General features: G+C 46.0%; 1 protein-coding gene across 3 annotated transcripts in view; it reads left to right on the top strand.

The window, feature by feature from the left end:
• The window catches only part of GPRIN1 (G protein regulated inducer of neurite outgrowth 1), a 231,418-nt gene that overhangs the window by 125,221 nt on the left and 81,561 nt on the right, over nucleotides 1-24,636 (top strand). The window contains exon 1 of one of the 3 annotated variants that reach the window (XM_069651472.1): nucleotides 7,896-8,019. The exons of 1 other annotated variant lie outside the window; for it this stretch is intronic. The gene's annotated coding sequence lies outside the window, so the exon portion shown is untranslated. Of the gene's footprint in view, nucleotides 1-7,895; nucleotides 8,082-24,636 lie in introns of those variants that run through there. One more of the 3 variants, XM_069651473.1, reaches the window with a different exon arrangement.

Genomic DNA, 24,636 nt, shown 5'->3' with positions numbered 1-24,636 from the left:
TGCATACTTACGGCGGATGGTACAGTAACCACTGACCAGATGAAACTGAAAGACACATTTTATGCATTCTACGAAGACTTATATTCCCCACAAAGCACTGTCACAGAACACAAAATAGAACACTATCTCGTCCGAGTACCAACAGCCCTTATAGCAGATGCCACTAGAGAATCATTGGAGGAACCCATCACTGAAGCTGAAATAATTGAAGCAATAAAAGCACTCCCTGTTGGGAAATCGACGGGCACGGATGGGTTGGGAGCTGAATTCTATAAGGAATTCAGTCATTTACCAGCACCCAGATTATATGCCGTATGGATGGAGGCACTACAAAAAGAGGAGCTCCCAGAAACCACAAGAGAGGCAATAATTACACTCCTGCTGAAGTCAGGGAAACCCCTCGAGGACTGCGGGTCGTATCGACCGTTATCCTTAATAAATACGGACGCTAATATCCTAGCGAAGACACTAGCTATCAGACTCACACTGTTGATGCCATATATGGTACATGAGGACCAAGCAGGGTTTATAACGGGCAGGTCCACAGCAACTAATATAAGACGATGCCACCAAATCATTGCCACAATACCCCCGAGACCCAAGGGATAGCGGTCTCCCTTGAATTGTGGAAAGCATTTGACACAGTGTTTTGGCCCTTTCTCTTTCGGAGTGTTGCGGAATTATGGATTCGGTCCACAATTCATAAAGTGGGTTAAAATATTATATACACGACCCCAGGCGAGGATCAGAATCAACAGATCTCTCACAGACATTTTAGAATTGCTAGGAGGTACCAGGCAGGGCTGCCCACTATCCCCGCTCCTCTTTGCTTTAGTCATAGAACCACTTGCAGACATTCTTAGATCACGCTATAGCACCTTCGGGATCCGGCTTGATGGTAAACTGCAAATCATAACGTTATATGCGGATGATATCCTATTATACCTAAAAAATTCTGACCACACACTGAGTAAGGTGCTAGCAGAGGTGGAAAAGTTCGGCGAGTACTCAGGATTACATCTTAACCCCAACAAGTCGGAGATATTTTCGCTGACTGACAACACAGTACAACCCCGAAACCTGCATGGCCTCATATGGAGCCCGGTCCACATCATATATCTAGGCGCTCACATAGCTAGGACGGCCCAATTGTCCCGCACCTTGAACTACAGAACTCTGGCAGAAACACTATGCATCAAAATGAAGCGATGGAGCGCCCTGCCCATATCATTGCTGGGGAGGATAGCACTGATTAAAATGATAATACTTCCAAAGCTCTTTTACCTTTTCAGTACAGTGCCAGTCTGGCCTGGCCGCGCTCTGTTTTCCAAAATTAATAGTGCCTGCATAGCGTTCATTAGGGGTGGACATCCTAGATTGAGCTGGAGGGTCCTGTCGGACACTTATCCCAAGGGCAGGCTGATGGCACCTGACATGGAATTATACTACCTGGCGGCGCAGGCACACTACGCTGCTGGTTGGGCCACATCCTTCATCGACCCAGGCCCCTCGTCCCCCTCCACAGGGGAGCGCGAGGCGGTGTTAGCATTACAAAGGTTGACCAGGCCTACTCCCAAGCACTACAACATGATAAACCCAACTAAGGTTACGATCACGGCATGGTCTAAAATCACTGATATATTCGACGCCAGTAAATTATACCATCCAAGTATGCCAATCTGGGACGACCCTCATACATCCCTATCCATCGAGAGTGAAGTGGCGATGCATTGGAGCACTAGAAGTATTACACAATGGGGACAACTATTCCCGGAAAAACACTTTATACTCTGGGAAGACATTATAGACACAGTGGGAAACACAAATGCGTATAAGCGACAATATGACCGAGTGGCAGCCATCACACGACATATGTATCCATCATTCCCGAATGAACCTGAAATTAACATGGCACTAGGCTACATATACACAGGGGGACTCAGAAAATAACAGCCTCTGCTCTGTATAAAATCATAGTACAGACACGACCGAAGGTGATTCACGCAGCCAAGGGCAGGTGGGAGCAAGATCTGGGCAACAGATAGAAGATCAACAATGGTCCCGGATATGTGCATTAACCAAGCAGATATCATGTAATTCAAGGTTTAAGCTGATTCATTACAAAATAACACATAGGACACACTATACCCCGGCAAAGCTCAAGAGAATATACCCCACCATGCCCGGCATCTGCCCAAGATGCAGCAGTGAAAATGCCAACTTATTTAATATGTTATGGGATTGTATAGAACTTATACGATATTGGTCAGAGGTCTGCGGAGCCCAGGACATGATGGCAGATCAACCGGTGGAATGGTCTCCGTGAATATGCATGCTAGGGGTGGTGGAGAAGATGAACCCAACGTGAAGCAGATTGTTAAATTTGAGTCTATTGATAGCCAAAAGGGCCATATTGATGAGGTGGAAGAACGCTCTACCGCCGACCAAAGAAGACTGGAACAAAGACATGTTGTGGGCTAACGATAAAGAGGAACTATATATTGACTCAGTGTTGCCCCCCTCCAAACCCAGAAACCTATGGTCAAGGTATAAACAATATCTGGCAGACTTAACAGAACGGGAGTGCCCAATCACTGAAGAAAGCTAACTTGTATAAGTTGTATGACCACTAAATGACTGTTATAAATGTATGTGCATAACCTGTGTGCAAACATAAATAAAGTTGTTAAAAAACAAGTACTTTCCACCACAACTTTTTATCAGAAACACAGTTCTTCAAATCATCTTCTTCTTTCCTGGTATACTCGTCTGCCAGGACTAAATAATATTGGTCCTTTTTGCTTTGTGGCCATATTTATGCCAAGATTCTCCACACCAGTATCCCATGTGAGAAGGTTTGAACAATGGCTTCTTCTTTTTATAGTCTCTTGACTGTTGACAATGTGGGTTACAGATTTCCTTGGTATCCCACATAAAGGGAAGGGACAAAGGGAATTGCGCCCTAGTTGCCTCTGTATTACTCTTCTGTAGCCTTTTGGCTGCTGGCAATGCAGTTACAGTTTTCCCCCAGTTGGTGTCCCATATAAGGAGAGTTGCACCCCTCTTGCCTTTGGATTACTCCTCTGTGGCCTCTTGGCTGCTGGCAGTGTGGGTTTCAGGTTTCTCCCAATTGGTGTCCCATATAAGAGGAAGTGCAACCTTGCTGTCTTTGTCTTGCTTTCCTTGTACGGTATTCAAAAATATTAGTTTCTGCAAATTGTCTTGTTCGGAGTGCTTTGTGGTCACCTGTAGTCTCAGGCCAACTCACCAGTCTTCTCTGGCATCTCCTTTCCTCTCGTTTGCACTGGGGTGGATCCTCAGTGGTCTGTCCACTCTTCTGCCAGCTATTATATAACCGTCTTGGTGGGTGCAGTTCTTCGGTGGAGCTATGACAGCTCTGTGGGGTCTCTGCGTCCACTTCTCTGCTTCCTGCTGCACTATCTCTGCACTGCCGCACGCCTCACAAAACCATACATTTCGACCTGCTGCTACCTCAACTTCTCCTTCAGCATCTCCACCAGCTGCAACTCATTCTTGAGTTTAAATGTCCTGCTCAGGAGCCTAACGCTACAACAGCTAGACCACTCATTATGTTCAATGGCACCTTTGATCCTCATTGACTCTGAGTCCCTCTTCATCGTCCCAGTACCAAAGGCATTATGGATCCTGAGGTTTGTAGGGGCTTTAGTCTTTTTATATTCAGTTAGTTGTAACTGCTTTGTGTACAGAGAGTTGTCAAGAGTTAGGGGGTTGTGCAAAGGGTTTGTGATTTACTCTAGGGGTTAGGACCTCTATTTAAGACAGAATCATAAAAATCTGAGGTGGTTAATTTTACTTCCTGAACCCCTAAGGTACCGGATTTATAGCATGTGCTTTGGGTAGTTATTCGGCAGGTCCTTGAACAATGACAGCATGCCATTAAGAGTTTGGGAATTATGAGACTCTCACCCTCAGAATATGAATACTCTGCCTGTCCTAAAGCAGTCACCACTTCCTCCTGACGGCCACCTCCTTCCATGTAATCCTCCCACATGTTACCACCCCCAGGGTCAGGATCAGGTAGCGGGTGCCTTCCCCTGGACACAAGGGAGATCTTAGGCTGGGATTTAGTGAAGATTCAGCAGGATTCATCACATACCCTTCCCCTAAAGACCTGACCCAATGTTCCAGACTCTTTTCCTTGCCCTAACCCAGTCGCCTCTCCCATATCAAAGAACGTTTTTGGGTATCCCAGACCTAAACCGGGTCTTCTGATGGAAGTCCTTCCTTTTCCCAGGATTTAGCTGGGGAATAAGAAGAAGAGGTTTTACTAGCATTGCTTTGCAGCTTTTCAAAGTTAGGAAAGTTGGTACTAATACTAGACTCTTCAGGAAGCCCTGGAATGAAAGCAGTGTCTATTCTTGTAGCCTCCCAATGAATTCCAATAGTAACTGGGGTTCGATGATAGATCCCCTCATCCCCATGTGCACGTCACCTTAATTGGGCAGCTTTTTCTCCGACCTTTAAGAGGTATTAAATTAGACCTTATAGCCGTCTGTTTACTTCCAGAATCAATCAAGGCTTTAACTGTATCCCCATTGGATACTGCAGAATCATACGTTTTAAAGGACGTGTTACCAAGAAACGAATTATTAGTAACTTCCGCTTAAATTGCCTCAGAATCCTCTTATTCCCGATCTTGTCCCATCATATAACCAATCTCCATTGGTTCTTCTCTTTTGTTTGAGGCACAGTGTCGGGCTAAATGGCCAGACTGTCCACACAAAAAGCATAATACTGCCATATACCTTTTAACTCACCCTTCTTTGAATTTTAGGTCACTTATTTCCTTAAATTACATTTTCTCTCTCCGCTAGAAGCTTTTCTCATTGAGAATTTAGTGGGAGTGCCTTGGATTCTAATTTTAGTCATCAAATGAGGGGAATGAAAAGATCCTTGTAGATCTCTTTTCAACTCTTCTCCCTTTTGGAGGTTTCTCACGTGGCCATTGGCTTCCATGAACTTTTGGGTGGTCTCAACGACCAGGGACAAATTAGGTTTATTCAATTGTAAAATAGATGTTTGTAGATAAGGAGGCACTGAATTGATAAACTGTTCTATGGTCAAAATGTCCAAAATGTCTGGTAATGGTTTCTTTCATATCCACAGGGACAAAGTATTTTGTATCCTAGCAGATAATTCGACTGGGGTTTCATAAGGATTTAATTTGATGTTTCTCATTTTTTGCTTAATAGAAATGTTCAGTTTGGCCCACCTTTTTCAATGGTCCTTACTTAATTTAATCAAGTTCAGTTATTGAATCCAGAAGGATAACCAAAGAGTTCTAGATCTCTCCCCTCAGTAAAGTGGCTAAACAACAAGTCTTCAGCTCTGCCCCCCAATGTAACTGATGATCCAGACATTCAACATTGAGGAAACCATTTACCAGGTCTTCCCCCTCCCTATAAGGCTGTAACATCCCTTGTGGTAATATGGGTCTCTGTGAGTTAGCTGCCAGTCTGTCCAATTCCTCCTGGAATCTTTCATCTTCCCTAATCTGATTGGAAGCCAACTGGGTGCTATAGTGGGCATTTCCTTATCTTCCAAATAGACTTCTTCTCCTTATATAGATGATGTGTCTTGTTCAATATGACCTTTATTAATGTCTTTGCCTTCTTGCTGGTGTAATTGAATTATCTCCTCCTCTGCTTCAGGGGATGTATCTACTTCTATTGGTTCGGGTAATTCTGCCAGGTTGGCAGAAACCCGGGTGAATTTCCTGAGACTGGATTTAATGCTAGAACGGGAGGGGGGTTGCGGTTAAATCTGTTTCGTATTTTACCACTAAATCCAATTAACTGTACTGGTTTAAATTACAATCTGATATCCTTTTTAAATTTGACGGAGGTCGATAGTGAAATAATGTTTTTGCTGATGTAGGGGAAAAGCAAGCTTGGTCAGAATGATCTGCTTAATCCTAAGGCTGCAAATTACGGACAAATGGAGACTGCCCCACACCTGGTATTGGAGTGTGTATGTTTAAAAACAATGAGGATGAGGTATTTTCTTAGCTCTAGCTTAGCGATTTGTTTTAAATTATTTATATGATAGTCTGTGTTTTTATCCTTGTATAACACGTGTATTCTATGAATAAGTGAATAACTGTGTTGTATTTTTTAAAATGGTTGAGTGCCCAACTTGTATTTATTATTTCTCTTTTCTTTTTTTCGTTTCCCTTTGGGATTTTATGTGTTTTCATATTATGTACTGAGTCGATTTCTGGTTTCTGTTTTTGTAAAGGTTTGCTGTAAACCAATTGCAAATAAATAAATAAATGGCCCGGGCTTTCTCCCACTTCCTCCAACGGCATCATGTTGGAGGAAGAGGATCAGGAGATGCCCTTCACCCCTCTTCGTGCCTATTTCTCTAACAGGCAGAGGGCAGAGTCAACATACTGACCCCACCCCCGGCCTGAGACAGGCAGGCAGAGGGAGGGGTGAAGAGCCATTCGGGATCCCTACAGGGCTGTTTCTAACTGCGCCCTCGAAGAATCTGCAATGGCTGACGTCACCCATGGTCTCCTGATCCCTTTCACAGAGCTCTATATGAGTGAAGGCATGGGGGCTTTATTCGCTGGCCTTCACCCGTGTAAAGTGCTGTGTAGGGCACAAAGGACACCACCAGTCTTTGCATTTTCAAAGAATCTAAATGTTTTAGATTCTTTGAAAATGCTAATAGTTGCATTATTATGGAGCAAGTAAAAATGTTATCTAGTCAATTCATCTAAACCCATTCCACTTAATACCATTCCATCAAAATGTTTCCATCTAAAAAATGTCCATCCAATGCATGTGTTTGGGGGGTAAAGGATTCATTTTTGTTCAGGTGCATTTTAAAGGGTAAAAAACAGGGGTTTGTCGGGGGACCCCGCAATTTTTTTTTCTCCATCTAATGCATTTTTTAGATGGAAAAATGTCGATGGAATGGTATTAGATGCAATGGTTTTAGATGAAATGACCATAAACCAGTAAAAATCACTTGTTCCATGATGCAAATGCATTTTACATCGCCACCTTTTTCTCCAACTCAGGAAACCACACTTTTTCCCCGCAATCATGCCTTTGTTTTTGTGGCTCCCTGGTGCCATGTGTGGTCAATGTCAATCACCCTTGAAATCATTCTAGGAAAATTACAATCCGGGACCCCCCCAGCAGGGCATCATCCGTCCCTACGGATAGCTCTTCATGCACTCTCCAGAGTCCGTAAAGAAAAGACCTGGTGTCGGGTGTGTAACATCCCTGATACGGCAGGAACAACGTTCATTCTGGCACCACTGGCAGCTGGGCAGCATCATCGCCACCCTTTTTTCCAACTCAGGAAACCACACGTTTTCCTGCAACCATGCCTTTGTTTTTGTGGCTCCATGCTGGCTTCTGCCACAGTCTGCATGCTCTCTCAGGCGTTTCTATAGGCGGCTGTTTGTGTAACGGTCCCAACATTTGGCACCATGGGCAGCTTGACAGCACCATCTCCACCCTATTCTCCAACTCAGGAAACAACACATTTTCCTGCAACCGTGCCTTTGTTTTTGTGGCTCACCCTCGCAATTATTCCCGGGGGGTGGAGGGGCGCCGGCCAAATACTATATGAAACTGACTGGTATTGAGTTTGACAGCTCGCTCACTTTGAGACCAGAGAGTTGGAGCGCCAGTCAAATCAGGAAAGGGTAGCTAGAAAAAGCGAGCCAAACCAGGGAGCCAGAAGCTCATCTGATTCTGGCGGTTACGAGAGCCTCGGCCTCCACCGCACTTAACTGTTTGCCTAACGTCGTCGCACTACCGTCGCCTAGCGGTTCCCATGGAAACGGCCTTGAGATGTGAGCCCAGCGCGCGCCGCATCGGGCCCCCTCAAACGCTCGCGTTCTGCCTTCCCGCGTTCACCTGACGGGCGCCGAGTCGCGTGCTGCGCTTGGATTCACTGCCCGGACCGTTGTCACGGCCATATCTTAAGAAGGCTTGAAATTCGGAGGACGTTCGCACGGTGCGTGTCTTCGCGAAGCCAGAGCACGCGGTGCACGACGGTTGCCCCGTGCGTATGAGCGTGTATGTATTGTGGCGCGCGCACGTGTTTTGGAGATGGGCTGGGGGGAGAGGGGGTGATTGGACGGGGCAGTTGCGCGCCTGTGTTCATAGCGCGCGCGAGGTCTTGTTATTTGTGAAGTTCTTGTGGTGCTTGTAAGGAGGAAAACCGCTGGCAAGCGGGTTTATGCGGTAGGTGCAGATGTCGGCGGCTGCCTTTGTAGAGCGCGGGTCACAGGTTCGAACCCCTGCCTGACCAAGTAAGCCTTTTATCCTTCCTAGGATAATACAATCATTTGTTTATGATCTATTATTAAGGTATCGAGACAATTCACTGTGGTGTGCGCTATACAGCTATAACTGCGGCTATCGAGAGCGAACGGGGCATCTGTTGTGCTAAAGGTCCAAACGGCTGGGGTAAGGTCTGCCTCGGGTTAGCCTGCTCCCTCTGAAATATCTGAAGGGCAGGGTCTGACACATGTCACAATGGCGATGCTTCAGAAAGAAAGCTAGCATGTGACCAGTTTCATTTTAATGAGGTCAGTGCCTCTTAAACCTGGGATTGTCTCGCGAGTAGCCCCCCACACGGCGGGCTAACAGGTGCCCCTGAAAGGAAGGGGAGCCAACTTTCTCGGTGGGTGCCGGTCCCTGGATTTTAGTTGTGCCATTGAATTACCGCAAACTGGTTTTCCCGGGGTGTGCACCGTGCCTGTGCCCCAGAGCACCCTTATACTTGGCGCCCTTGGCTGACCATTAAACGCACGTCCCATACGGTCACACGAATAATTTCAGATGTCACTTGGTCGTGCGAGGGGCCGTCTGTGGCGTAACAAAAAATACCCTTGACCACCCTCGCAGAATGTGACGAGAGCATATGATGTTGCCGGCTTGCCGCTAACCAAAAACATACACAGATGGGACAATGCGGTGAATTCTCAATTGCTTGCTGCCTCCTTCATCGTGCTGTTGTATTGCATGGTCCTGGCTATAAAAATAGGTTATTTTTTATGACGTCTGCGCTCTAAAACCTGAGTCGTTTATAGCACCGCAGGAGCGAATCAGCATGTCAATGCAGTTATCGTGTGCCATGTTATGTGTTGTCGTGATGTAGTGCTATGCTAGGTAATCCATCTGCAATTACGGTGTGCTGTTTTGCGATGTGATTCTGTAGTTTTGTATAACGGGGTTCGTTAGGGATTGCTGGGCAATGTTACGCGGTTCTCTGCATTGTATGCAGCTATGTTATATGCTGCGATGCTATTCATATCCTTTCACTTACCGTGAGAGGCTGTCGCCCTGCCATCGTCATCTTCCCAGCGAGCCAAATGCTCCAATATATTACTATAGGATTGAACTCCTAGATAACCTTCACCACCCTTCTAAAAAAAAAATCACTGGCATGAATTCTCTCACACACTCCTACACATCAGGGTTCGACCTCCTTGGGAGACACGCGCTGTGGTGTTCTGTTGCCGTACTGTGGAATTCTGCTTAGTTTTATGTTGTGTTTTAAAATGTCTCCCCTTACACATATTATGCACGTGCTCTTACTCACTCACGCTCTACTCTTTGAAGCCTGTCCATGCATCCCAAGCTGCCCACGCTGTCTGCCCAAGTCTCTATAGATGAACGACCTCGCGGCACAGAATAGGCACCAGGCTCCTGGCACAGCTTAACGATGTGAATGATCGAATCCATCACCCCAAGATCTTCAAAATGCCTGTTATTGCCACCACTGTTCTCTTTGTCCATATGGCCCCAAGACCCTCAACGCCTACACGAATGTCAAAAGTGTCGCAAGTTCAGGACACCAGCCCACCCACTAGTGACCGAGGTCCTCATCCTCCCTTAAGTGCTCCTTGTGTTCTGCCAGTGCCTTGTCCCAAACTCCTCACGCCCCTGGTCTGCACCTCTCAAATGTCAATACACCCTGGGCACGCCTATGAGTGTATGCAGCATTGCAAGGGGGTGGGGATCCTAATTTGCATATGGATTGCAGCAACAGAGTGACTTCCAAGGAGCATCATCAGTCTTTGATACTTGGAGGCACATTGGAAGTGACTTTTGAATAAGTTGCCATAATTAAGCCAAGTGGCAAATAACTTTGTTGTGCAAAATACCTAAATTGCACTATTATTATATATGGAGAAACTCTATAGTCATTAGGCTTTTTTTTTAATAATAGCATGATATCTCAACATAAGCTATTAAGTGAATCAGAATCACTTACTGAGCGGCAGATATGACTGAGCGATTAAAGGATTTGCTCAGCATCGCACGCTTCGTTTAAATGGTGAAACTGGGATATGGACAATTTGGTATGGTATTGTTTATTTACAAACAGCCAACTGTTTCAAAGCCTTAAGGAGGTTGGGAACATGGGGAAAAAACAACAGTCGCTCAGAGCCCTTGACGTTCTGAGACGATAATAGTCTGCACATGCAGAGTAAGTGTGTAAAATACATTTAACAATTTGAGATACATCAAATAGGCCTTACAGCGATTCTGCATTTTTTCCAGTGCAATTAAGGGGTGAAGAAAAGGGAGAACAGACAGACGATATTCAAGCACAGTGGGTACGGATCGTGCAAGTGCCCAGACGGTCACAGGGAGGGGGAGGTACAAGTGCACCCGGTCGGTGGAGGCTGGAGTAAGTGCAGAGAGAGCCACTCTCTTGGGTTATTTCTCAAGTACAGAGATTATGGGTGGGGTGTGGGCACTGAGTCAAGTGCGAAAGAGGACTGGCGGGGGTGCCAAGGACCTGTGAGACTTTAAGGTACACCAGGTGGCCAGTCAGCAAGCTGTAAGGAAGAGGAGCGAGAGAGGGAAATGAGCAGAAAACTAGGTTAGCAGGGTGGAGTGAGGGAGAAGGAAGAGGAGAAGAGGAAGGTCTTGAGAAGTTTCCAGAACTTAAGAAAAAGAGGCTCAAGATGTAGGGCGGCAGGGAGGCTGTTCCAGAGGGAGGCACCTGCTGAGGATAAGGATCTCCTTCCAAATCTCTGCTTGGGGAACGGGCTCACTCGCAGCTGGTTGGAGGTAGATGAGCAGAGGGCTCGTGAGAGACAGTATTTAGGTAGGCAGCGTTGCAGGTAGGTCGGTCCAAGGCCCCAGAAAGCTTGTGAACAATGCAGAGGGTCTTGAACTTGATACTTGCAGCCATGGGGAGCCAGTGAAGGGATTTCAGCGCCAGAGAGATGTGGTCCCTGGGCTTGAGGCCAAGGATAAGTCTCAGGGTTCTGTTCTGGATGAGTTGCTGAAGGCGCAAGGCAGAAAAAGGGACATTGGGGAAGAGGCTGTTGCAATAGTCCAGCCTAGAGAGAACCAGGGCTCTGGAGACATTGAGCTGATGGGGGAAAGTGAGAAAAGGTAGAGTGCCTCTGAGGAGGTGTAGCTGATAGTTATACTTTTTAGAGACGTCAGAAATGAGATGTGAAAGGAGAATGAGAGAGTGGTGTCAAAAATGACCCCAAGTTTTCTTGCCTCGTAGGTGGGTGCAGGTGAGGGCCAAGGGAGGCCGGCCAGAGTGAAAGTGGGAAAGCAGGGGTCCCAATGCAAACAATCTCACTCTTACTGGCGTAGAGGCAGAGGTCGTTTGCATTTGCAGCGCACCATGACTGAATAGCGGACAGAGATTCAGATCTGAGAGAGGAGGAGAAGGCGGCTGAGGGTAGCCTGAAAGATAGTTGCATGTTATTGACGTAACACTGGAAGTTAGAGGTGAAAGTGGCAACCACACGTGCCAGGGCAGGCATATAGACGTTGAAGAACCAGGGGGATAGGTTAGATCCCTGGGGAATGCCACAGGTTAAGAGAGCTATAGTCGAGAGAGAGGCTCAGAGTTCCACCTGGGATGGTGGAATTTAAGCAACTGAGCACATCTTCCCAGGTTTAGTTGATATAGACATTTATTAAGGTTTTGCTTTGCATTTCATTTGCTTAAATAATACTTTATAGCAATGCCTTGGAAGAAAACCACATTACATAATAAACTTGCCTTTTATAGTTAACTATACACTATATACATGATCATAGAAATATGTTGAGCAATAAGAATATGGCTTTAGTTTTTATTCTCGCCAACCTGCAAAGTCTCAATAGCCTCTTGCAGATTAATGTGAGACTAACAAATCCCCCTTGGGTTTTAAAGCCATGCCCATTATTTCATAAAGCATTTAAACATGCACCATTATGCACCCTTCTCCCCTCTGATCATTCCCTCCCATTCCATTTCTAAACGGACAAAAGACCCTAATAGTCTCCCCCTCATATTCCGCCCCATCAGTGCCTAATGGATCACATTATAATGCTCCGTTGGCATAGAGCAACGGGAAAGCCCCTCTGCTGCCCACGGCTCCTTGGGACATTGTCCTGGCCGCAGAACACCTCCCGTTAGGAAGCATCAGATATCCTGCTGCCGAGGCAATGTGCTTGCTGAGCAGGAATTGCTCAGCACACATTGATTGTCGTGCCAGCAGGACACCTTACCTGTTGGGCACCCTCATTGAGGTGCCCAATGGCAGAGCTGTCCCACTGACAATTGTCCCGGTCAGGCTCTTAAAAGAGTCACGGGGGGGCAGCTTGGTCCCCCGCCCCAATGCTTCGTATGCCACTGACCAGGCTCCAAAAATCCAATCATTTTGGGTCAATGAGGTGCAGTTGAGTTCATCTTAACAGAACCTGGTGTTACCAACACTTTCAGGTGACGGTAGGCAAAGGAAAGACGCAGTGGAGGTGCAGAGATCAACTTTATTTTTCTTCCCCCAATTTCCCCGTTACATCAATGACCCTCTCCCCAAATCCTCCCCATTTGCTTACTCACTCTCTCCCTCCTCCCACCTGATTTCGTGTCCCATGCCTCTATGTCTCTTAAAGGGGCAATGCTGGTTTGCCCTCACAACATCACCCCCTTCCCCCACGTATCTATTTTGATCTGTCTAGGCTTCTTCCACCAATCATAACAACCTTTTTACTTTCCTGTGTGTCCGACCTGTGTCAGGATAACTACTCCTTCAGGTTCAGGATCCACTGAGTTCACTCCTCCTGCTTCACCTGCGGGTTGTTGATGGTCACTCTCTTCCTCCTCTCCTCAGCCCCTTCTCCAAAGGGTCTAAAAACGTTTAAAATGCAAAGCGTTCCTTGTTACTTACCGACAGTCACTCTAGGCAATCATCATCGTACCTTTTTTCTCAGTTACCTTTAGCGGTGTGACGGTACATCTTGAGTCCACTTTTGTTCTTGCTACTTCACTAGCAGTTCTTCTTCAACAGTTGGCTCCTTCACTTTGGCTTCTCATCTTAGATCTGTCTGTTCTCTCGGCATGCATTCCTCTTCTGTATTTCTTCATCTTCTTGTCTTCCACTTAGGTGACTTCTGAGTAGGCCTGTTCTTGGTTGATTCAATATCATGAGCTCTGCCGGGGTTTTCGCTGTGGCATCATGAGGCATATTACTATAGTGCCTGAACATCCTGCACAGTGCTTGTTGTGCAGACATGTTTTCATTTGTTGCCTTTTGGAGCGTTCTCTTGATTGACGACATGAACCCTTTGGCCATGCCGCTGGCTTGTGGCGACAGAGGGGTGATTTTCTGATGTTGCAATCCCGTATGGCATGCAAATCTGTTGAAATCTTTCCTGTTGAATGACAGGCCCTTATCTGTCTTCACAGTGTATGGATTACCACACTCACTAAATACCTTGTCTATGATGCCTGCCACCTGACTAAACACTGCAGCATGCACCTGTTTTACCACAGGAAAGCTTGAGAATTCATCTATGGCTACCAGCAGATATTCGACATTTTCTATTGGTGATTCTGCACCATGGCCCCTCGGGCATGGTAGTCTCCTGTAGCAGTATGGGTGAATCTGCCCTTGATGTGCATTGTCACCGGAGACAGCTTCGGACCATTTCCTTAACTAGCACATGCATGAGTGGGAACCACACATGATGCCAGGGTCGTTTTTTGTGTTTTCAATCCCTCTACGGTCTTGATGGGCAGTGTGCACCAGCCGTTTCCTCAGTGACGCAGTGATAAGTCTTCACTCCCTTAGAAGTATCCGTCGATTCGATACAGCTAGTTCTGTATGTATTTTGGCCATTCGGGCAATGTCATTGGTGTCAGCCCCCGGGTGTCTTATCATTTGTCTGTGCTAGTCCCACCACTTGCTAGTATCATTTGGCTTGATACCAAAGTTTATCGTTGGTTCTCTCTTGCCTGAGCCCAAGAAGTGACCATGCCCCTGGTGGAAAGACCCTGTATCCCCGGAGGCAGATGGTACCTTCCACCGTATAGCCTATGGAGATCATGTTGCGCAACCAAGGACTGCCTGTGAGGCTGATGCCTTTTTCCCCAGAGACAGACCAGCAAAGGTAACAAAAAGGTTACCGGAATGCCTGAACGGCCTGGTCCTTTCCAGGTACAGCAGGACTACCCTTTGGACATTCAAGGTCTTCCACAGCTCTTCTTCTGGGGAAGAAGGGTTGGGGAAAAAGGGCAGCCAGGACAATTTCGTGAGACAATGAATTACAACAAAGATAAATAATTGAATTAATAGAGCTATAAATAATAAGAATAGCAGGGAGGGGAGACACACCTACTATGCCTTGTGAGTGTTCAGAACGTGCAAGTGCAGATGGCAGGGGGCTAAGGGATAGGTGCTGTGGTGCTCATGGAGAAGTGCTCAGGGTGAAGTGCATAAGAAGAGAAGAACGTAAGTGCAACTTCCTGTGGGAGCCTAAGTAAGTGCAGTAAAAAATAGGCAGCGGCTGGGATGAGAGATGTGGCGGGTCAGGGCCCTGCACATCAGTCATGCTACTGTATGATTAGCAGGGAAGAGAGGAGGAGAAGGAAGAGGTAAAGAGAAAGGTCATGAGGCTTTTTCAGAATTTAAGGAGGTCCTGCTCAAGACGCAGAGGGAGAGGGAGGCTATTCCACAGAAGGGAGCCCGCTGAGGAAAGTGATCGACCACCAGCTCTCTGTTTAGCAAACCGCTTCACACACAGGGAGTTGGTGCCAGAGGAACGCAGGGGTCTAGAAGGCGAGTATTTGGTCAGGAAACGTTGAAGATATACTGGTGCCCAGCCCCAGATAGCCTTTTGGATGACACAAAGGGATTTGAATATAATCCGTTCTGTGACCGGGAGCCAGTGAATGCTTTGTAGGGCAGGAGAGATGTGGTCCCTGGGCTTGAGGCCAAGGATAAGTCTTGCTGCCCTATTCTGGGTTAGCTGGAGGGGTTACAGGTTGGACGAAGACAGATTAAGTAAGAGGCTATTGCAATAGTCTAGCCTGGAGAGGACCAGAGCATGAGTAACATTGAGTCTCTGGGGGAATGTGACGAAGGATAGAGTTCCTTTGAGAAGGAAGAGCTGAAAGTGGGTTTTCTTGGTGATGTCCTTAATATGAGGGATGGAGGAAAGGGAGGAGTCTAAGATCACTCCAAGCTTCCTGGCTACAGAGTAGGAGGTTGGGGGGAGCCCTTGGAGGAAGGCCAGAGTGAGGGAAGAAGTAGGGTGTAGGGGACCCAATAGGGATAATCTCTGTTTTGCTGGCATTGAGGCAGAGGTCATTAGCAGTGCACCAGGCTTGGATGGCAGAGAGGCAGTCCGGGATGAAGGAAGGTGTAAGGGCCTCAGTAGGAAGTTTGATGAAGAGTTGTGTATCGTCAGCGTACCACTGGAAGTAGCGTGCACGGGACCCAATTGGGTCACCCAATTTCCCCCCAGCCATGTAGCAGACGTGGTGTCCATGGCATATATAGCCACTGCGCTTGTAGGGTAGAAACGGACAACCCCAAGTTGAACCCTTTCTGCAGAAACTTAAGGATGCTAGCCCCCGTACCAAAGGCAGGAGTAAGGGCCCTACCCTGACACCAGGCATTGAAGTTCCCCCAATGCCTGTCGTATGATTTCAGCTAGATGGAAAGAGCCACTTCCTTGGAGACCCCACCCAGCCATAACCTTTCCCCTCTCAAATTTCCACGCCCCCAAGTGATGTCCATCAGGAACAGGGACCCTTAGGGAAGAACCAGGGAGCGGGAGGACCACAGGAGAGCCTATATCGGATCAAGGCAACCACCATGCAGCACACCTGACATGGTTGCGGAGCAACCCCACCGATTTTTCCAGAGAAGCCATGGTCCGTCCAAGAATCACGTGGTTCCTACAAATCTCACCCGTATGGGCTGTAGGCCCCGGCTCCAGCAGGACGACTGCCGCCCTCAGCTTGAGCAGCACAGCGGCGGCAGAGCCTCTTCCATGAGACAAGCTCAACCAGGAGCCCCACCTCTCCATGGCGGTGCATGGCTGCCAGCTCAAATGGCTCAGCAGGACCTCTGGGAGCATGAGCCCCCAGGTGGGGAGGGATCCCTCAGGAGCCTCCTCCCTCGCCCGAGGATCACAGAAACGTTGACCCCCATTGGCCCAGCAAGGAAAGGAATCGGAATGAAGCGTCTCTGCCAGAGGCAGGAAAGAAATAACTGGTTGGTGTCTGGCTGTGTTATGCCCCAATGGAAGGAGACTGGGCATAGGAGTGGAAAATAAAAATAAAAGAAGGTTTCCTGCAGGAGGTGGTTGGCACTTACAAGTAAGTACTGGAACGAGGAAGGGGGATGTGAAGGTAATTGAAACCGTTTGTCGCTAAACCTCTTTCATTCAAGTTAGAATACCATAAATGCCAACACAGCCATCCATTGTTCAAGAGTCTGTAAACAGCATCAACCAATGGACTTAATAGTGATAGTGGTCAAAACTTTTTAAATTATTTTAAACTTTTTTTATTGATTTTATTTCAATAACCAACACAAACCAAACTTACAGTGTACATAATGACATCTGAATATACATCACTTTATCCGTGTCCACTGTTTCACCCATTCCCTCCCCCCTTCCAGAGCCTTCTTTCCCAATATTTGTTATCAGTCTTGAGGTAGGGGTTCCTCTTCGGAATGTTCTGTTGGGTTCCGATCACTTGCTCCATCATACGTGGGCCCAAAGAATCCCGCTATTAGTTGTTTCCAAGCTACCAAGGTTCCCGCCCTTCCTCTTCCCTGACATTGCTTACTTCCGCCATACTGCAGTTTCTGCCTCTGCGCATTTCTCCAGATCTTTCCACCACACTTCTATTCTTGGTCTATGACATGCTTTCCACCCCTTGGAAATTCTTTCAGTTTACTCACATGCTTAAATTTAAGTGATCTGGGAAATCCCCCAAGCCCACACTGTGTCCACCACCATATTGATCCCCTTTTCTTCCATTCTATGTGCCATTTCTCCCCAAAATCTCTCTATTATTGGGCATGAACAGTACATGTGTACCATTCCAGTGTTTTCTTGGTCACATTTGGGGCATGATTGTCGTCCTGCATTCTTGAATTTAGCTATCCTTTGGGGAGGCAAATACGCTCTGTGGGTTACATATAATTGTATCTGTTGTAATCTAGCATTTCTTGACACTTTCTTGTGGTATCCTTGGGCACGCTCCCACATCCCATCACTCATTTGGGTACCCACTTGCTCTTCCCAGTCCCGTCTGAGCTGCGCCACCTTTATCCCCACTTTGGTCATCATCAGCCCATATATTCTGGATTCTTCGCGTCCCCCCTCTGCTATATCATATATTATATCTATAGTGACGTCCGGTTCATCTGCTAGTACTACTTCGGACCATGTCTCTTTAACGCGCTGCACCACCCTATGGTATGTGATATACTGCCCCACATGCAACACCGTTTCTTCCACCAACCCCTCAAAATCCTTTATACCCCCCCTCTTGCCATATGTCACCCATTGTTGCTATCCCTGCCGGCTCTCAATGCATCCTGATTGTTAATCTTAGCTGCTTTTCTTTCCCCGCCAAAGCAACTAATGGAAACTGCTGGGAACATGGGGATGGATTCCCCATTATCTGACAGGCTCTGCGCCATATCTCCCACCCAAACATCATCATCTTTGGACGGCCTTCCATGTCCAATCTGGGCTACCACATCTTTTCTTTTAGGAAGAATGGGGCACAGTCCAAGCGGAACATCCTGGATTCCGAAGTTGGCTCCTCAGAGAGCCATTTAACTACATATTGCAGTTGACTTGCTATATATTAGATCTCATAATTTGGCAATTTTATGCCCCCTTTCTCATGTGAGTTTTGTAGTTTCCAAAGGGCCACATGCCAGAGGAATTCCCTGCATATGCTATTTATTCTAACAAAGAATCGTCTAGGTATCAAATATGGGATGTTCCCAAAGTAATGCAACAGTCTTGGCAGGACCACCATTTTCAGCATTGCCCCCCGCCCCATCATCGCCAAGGGGAGCTTCGCCCAGAACCTCATACTGTTTTCAATATTCTTAACAGCTTTTCTGTGTTGCATTTGTGCTCTGCTTCCACCGTGTGATAAATATCTATCCCAAGATATCTAAAAGTGTTAACCTCCCAAGGTATCTGCAGGATCGGTAGTTGTTCTAACGGGATCCCTTTGTACCTGCCCAATGGAAATACACAAGATTTCTTGGGGTTCACAGCTATATGTGAAAGCCTTGCAAATCGCTCCATCACCTCCAGGACGTACTGGAGTTTTTCTTCCGGGTAGCGTAGGTATAACAACATATCATCTGCGTACAAAGAGATTAAATGCGGTTGCCCTTTTATGGTAATACCTTTTATGTCATACTGCTGTTTTAGGTATATCGCCAGAGGCTCTAAGGCCAAAATGTACAACATAGGGGACCACGGGCATCCCTGCCTAGTACCTCTACTTAGTTTCCACCTCTCTGATATTACCGCGCCTGTCTTAACTCTGGCCAGCGGCTCGCTATATAATAGGTTGGCCCATCTGAGGTACCCCGGTCCTATTCCATAGCTGGTCAGGGCCACAATCAGCCATGGCCATTTGACCGAGTCGAAGGCCTTTATTGCGTCCAATGAAACTATTGCCATCTCCTCCGCCTCCTCGTTTGCATGTTTAATGACTCGGTGGAGCCGCCTAAGGTTATTTGGTATATTCCTGTTGAGGACATAACCTGTTTGGTCCGGGTGTATCAGTTTATTAATGACTTTTCTCATTCTGTTTGCCAGGACCGCCGTCAGTATTTTACTGTCCTGGTTCAACATCGATAGGGGTCTGCAGAAGCCACACTCACTACCTGGCTTATTAGGTTTGGGGAGTGGTATGATAATCGCCTCTCTTAGGGACTCTGGTAATTTCCCGACTTCATATACCTCGTTCAGCATCTCTAGGAGCGGGGGGAGTATCTCATTTTATCAAATTTGCTGGGAAGTCCGTCAGCCCCTGGGGGTTTACTAGTAGGTAATTGCATTACTACTTCTTCCAATTCCTCCAGAGTGATCGGTGCGTCTAGCTCCTCTCGTTCTTCTGCACTAATCTACGACAATCCAATATCTTCCAGTGATTCACTTATTCCCTTATTATCGTTGTCCTCTGCATCTCCATACAGGATAAGGTAATAATTTGCAAATTCCTGGTTAACTCCTTCTTCGGTGTCTACTATACTCCAATCTTCTTTCGCTATCATTATAATTGCGGGTCTGGGAGTCTCACTTTTGTACAACTATGCCAGGACTCTCCCTGGTTTATCCCACCCTGCATGCTGCCTCTATATATATTTTTTATAGTTGAGGTTGCACAACCTCTCCCAGAATCACGCGCATTTCTGTTGCAGCTTAAGTATTGCTTCGTTACTTTCCTTAGTATTACCTCCCCTTTTTAGTGCTATCTCTAGCTCCGTTTCTGCTTCCTGTAGTCCGACTAAAATCCCTCCTTGTAACCCCCCGGACTTGGCTATAGCTATCCCTCTCACTACTACTTTAAACGCTTCCCTGAGCATACCCGCTGTCTCCACACTACCAGTATTAATCTCAAAATAGCTTATTATTTCCTCTCTCATGTCCTCCCTAAAAACCTCATCTTTTAGCGCTTCCGCTCGGAAGCGCCATGTCGGTATCTTAGTTCTCGGGGGTCTGTATTGCCATGTTAGTACCAACGGCGAATGGTCCGAGAGGACCCTCGCTTTGTATTCCTCTTGTGCTATTTTTATCATTATTCCATGTGTGTCCATAGACCAGTGTGCAGGTTCTGGGGGGCTGAATAGTGTGAATATTGTCTGTCTTGCAGATGGTGTGACCTCCATGCATCCTGTAGCCCTAGATCTGTTAATAGAGTCTGCAACACCCTGGCAGCTGAAGTGGGTCTATCTATTTTGGCATCTGATCTGTCTATTTTTGGGTCTAGCACACAATTGAAGTCTCCTCCCCAGATCACTGCCCCCCCCCCCCCGAGGTTCACACTGAGCTTGCTTTATAAAGTTTTAAAGTATGCCGCTGTGTCTTGGTTTGGGGCATAAGTGTTAATAATACATACTTCTTTGTTCTCCACCAACCCCTTATTATAACCATCCTCCCATCTGGCTCAACTGTAGAGTGTAACAACTGAAATGGAACATGCGGTGCCACCCAGGTAATCACCCCTCTAGCATAGGCTGAATAGGCTGCACCCACAACTGTACCACTCCACTTGCTTTTGACCACTTCTAGCTTTTCTCGCGTTAGATGAGTTTCTTGTAGCAAGGCTACGTCTATTTTTTGCCTACGCAAGTACATCATAACCTTATTTATTTTTAAATAGCTATTGAGCCCCCTGACATTCCAGGTGACTACTTTAAGGTCCCCCGTGACGTGTTAGGTTCCTGCTGCACCCCCCCATGCCCCAGTTACAATTCAAATCTTGTCTTTTCAGGGTGTAATAGTGGTCAAAACTTGGAGTCGGTTTTGGAAAACAGCAAGGCTGCATAGGCTGAGCAGGTTGCAATACAAGTTAACTCCAGTTCGCTACTGCTGTCATATTTTTAGTTCTTTTTCGTTTTGCTAATCATGTACCAATGTCAATGTGTTACTCATATCTACGTCATTGAGTTGTTCAGTTAGTTGTTCTCCAGTAGCAGCGGCGCAACAGCCATTGGACAGATCAGGCTTTAGCCCCTTTTGACGAATCCCTAAATGTCGTCTCTTCTCTCATAGGAGAAGACCCTTCTCATGGGGCCCGGGCAGTACGGCCACAGTCCATTAATCCCCCTGGGGGTAGTGTATCATGGTAGGATCACATGGGGAGGGAATGCCTGTATGGAATGAGGGACGACACACACTAGGGAGAACTCAGTATTTACCCACCCCATCACAACCTCCCTCCTCCTCTTAACCCCATAGAAGCTCATGGAACCCCCTACACTTCCATGTTCCTGTGTAGGGTAGACACATCCACCCCCTTAACAAGTACTACACAAGTATTATAATTATAAAGTGCTGCGACGAGGAAAAGTAGGGACTACCCTTATGAATCCTGTAGAAACACTGAGACGAAGAAGAACATCAGTACCTTAGTGAATCATGGCATTAAGGATACTACGACAAGGAAGATGCATGGAGTAGTGAGGAATACTCCAAAGAACCAACACACGTAGTTTAGTCAATATGGACAATTATTCACAATGGGTTCTTTAAAAGGGAAGGGCAGACTAGCTTTATCGAACCTCCCTCCCTGGAGGAACTGCGAAGTTCAAGGAAGATGGGGAGGGGAATGGACCGGGAAGTCGCAAGAAGGGAAGGGAGAGTGGGAAGCAGAAGTGCAGCCACCAGGAGAAATGCTGTCCCTGAGGAGCCGCCGCAGACCGAAGGTAGGCAAACCACGGTGAGATTACCCCACAACTGACAGCCGGCGTCCGAAGAGCCCTGACAATGTCACAGGCCAGAGAAAAAGGTATGCAGGTCGTAGGAGAGATGGGCTCAAGCCAGTGGGATAAAAGTGGGCAAACACAAAAAGGCTCCACATATACGGTCTGGGACCCCAGGGCAAGAACAATATTGGACTGCAGAGGCATCAAGAGTTATCATCACAGTCACAGTACCTGGCAGGAGAGTATACCAGGTGGACTACAAATAAAGGTAGGATATGCAAGTCTGGGGCCCACACCAATAAGTGTAAAATCAAAGCATCACAAGTACTCATCTTAGTCCTAGTACCTGGCTGGAGAGTACATCAGGTAGACTTTCCAAAGCAGCAGAATATGCAAGTCGGGGACTCTCACCCATGAAACAGTACCAAAGCATCAAGAGTGCACATAATCATCACATCACCTGGCAGGAGAGTGTATCAGGTGAAACAAGCTGAGAAGTAGTTGTTCATTTTAATACCTGCCAGTGAGGCCACTCAGGTAACCCATCAACAAAGAAAGTGAAGTGCAAGAGAAGACACCTCTTTTTCAAAAGGATATGACAGCTGCTACCAGTGGGTGACGGCCAGAGTGGCTATATTATTGAAAGCCTAATTGGTTCACCCAATAATTAAGCAAAGACTAATGATCAAATCATTCATGTTGAGTGCCAAAAAGGAAAACACGCAGAATGCCAGACAGGTGTGGTAGTTCAAATACAATTTATCTATTTACTGGATAGTGAACACTTGATGTTTTTGGCTGGTAAAAAATCTGAAGAAAAGAGATCATGTTACTGCAGAGAGAATAGCCTTGCATTGGCTCAGAGTGGAGGAGCGTATTAAATTCAAAGCTCTCTGCCTGGTGCATAAATGCCTGTACGGCTCTGCTCCTGAGTATCTGAAAAAGGGCTTAGTGCTTCATACCCCCAGTAGGAATCTTCGTTCAAAGGGTAAATGCCTGTTGATCGTCCCCAAGTTTAAATTGAAATCTGGGCTGGGCAGTTCCTTTTTGGTGCAGGCCCCCAGCTTGTGGAACAGTGTTCCAGAAACACTCAGAACCGTTACCAACCTTACTGTTTTTAGGAAAGGGTTGAAGACTCATCTTTTCAGATGATGAACTGGGATACGGGGGATTATGACCACCTCATGGCTTAGCGCAGACGTTCCTATTGTATTGTTTTGTTTTTCGTTGTTTGCCGAAGCGCCCTGATGCCCACGGGCTATCGGCGCTATACAAAAAATAAATACATACATACATACATACATACATGTACATGCAGAGCAAATAAGACAAAATAAAGGAACTGATTCTAGTGATCTAACAACGAATGGTTGAACAAGGCAATGAAAGATTGAAATTAGTAACAGAAAGAATGAGAATAAAGTATAGCCCCATCAGTAAACAGTGTCCGAAGACAGCAATAGTAGAAGCTCATAGTGAGCTAAAGTGAACATATTCAATAGCAAAACATATCATCATGTAAACACATAGATGCACACCTTTAAACAGGAGTCCTTGCAAACTGAAAAGGTTATGCCGTGGCTAGGTAGACTGATTCAAATATATAAACACATTTACGGCATTCAAAGGAAAAGAGAGCATTTGTCTCATCTGAATATTTCAATCAAAACATTCAAAGGAAAAAACATTTTCATCCTGTAACAAATAGTGCCGTAGTATAACAACCTGCTTTTGTTGTAAGGCAGTACTCAAAACAAACTATACTTTAGAATTGGAGAAAATCTGAAATTGGTTCTGCCTTGAAAAGTCCTTGATCAAAAACAGTTTATGCCTGGATCAGAGATCAGTTGTATCGAGCCTTGATCAGAGGCACGTTATACCAACGCGACAGGGGGCAAGAAAATGTGGCGTGGTGCATTGGAATTTACAAGTAGGCCACTGAGGCAAATGGTGTATGTCCCCTTGTCAAAGTTGCGTTTCGAGGGCGAAGTTGTGAAAATTGAAGATGGCCGCCTTCATCAGGGCGATGATTGTGAAACATGTAAGGCAAACGATACCTTAGTTCTGTGTGTGTCCTGCTTGGCACTCAGGATATACAATTAGATTGTGAATAATCAATTAAAAAAAAACAATTTAGTGGCAAAGAGAAACTGCTCGCAGTGGACAAAAAGGCTTACCACCAGAACTAAGGTCTCATTTGCATTACAGTGTTCACAATCATCGCCCTGATGAAGGCAGCCTTCTTCAATTTCCACAACTTCTATTTCCACAACTTCCACAACTTCGCTGCCGAAGCGCAACTTTATCCTCATTCTTTCTGTTACTAATTTTATTATTTTATTGCCTTGTTCAACCATTAGTTTTTAGATCAGTTCCTTTATTTTGTCTTATTTGCTCTACATGTACATCAAGTGTTCACTATCCAGTAAATAGATAAATTATATTTGAACTACCACACCTTTCTGGCATTCTGCGTGTTTTCCTTTTTGGCACTCAACATGAATGATTTGCTCATTAGGCTTTGCTTAGTTATTATTATTATTTTATTAATGTGTTATAGTTTATAAATAAACCTTTTACATATAAATCATAAACATAATAAATACATTTATAATCCATATACACATCCGAATAGAAATACATATTTCATAAGTTAATTCATCATACCTAATAAAATCATGCACTTCGTATAATTAAAACAAACGATAAAAGTACTACCTAAAGTCAAAATTACAGCCTTGATATTTCATGTTACTTCCTTACTTAATTTCTGGGTTATTCAGGGGGTACACCTTGTAACCGACAACAAATACCCAGGCCAACCATACCATTTAAATACAAATCCTAAGCAGGTTCTCAATCACTAACCACACGTTATACATTGTAATAAAAATCTT

The sequence above is a fragment of the Ambystoma mexicanum genome, chromosome 3p (genome assembly GCF_040938575.1).
Source record: "Ambystoma mexicanum isolate Mex_15411 chromosome 3p, UKY_AmexF1_1, whole genome shotgun sequence".
Taxonomy (NCBI): Eukaryota; Metazoa; Chordata; class Amphibia; order Caudata; family Ambystomatidae; genus Ambystoma; species Ambystoma mexicanum.
The sequence above is the reverse complement of the archived record's forward strand: the minus strand, read 5'-3'. Positions and strand labels throughout refer to the sequence as shown.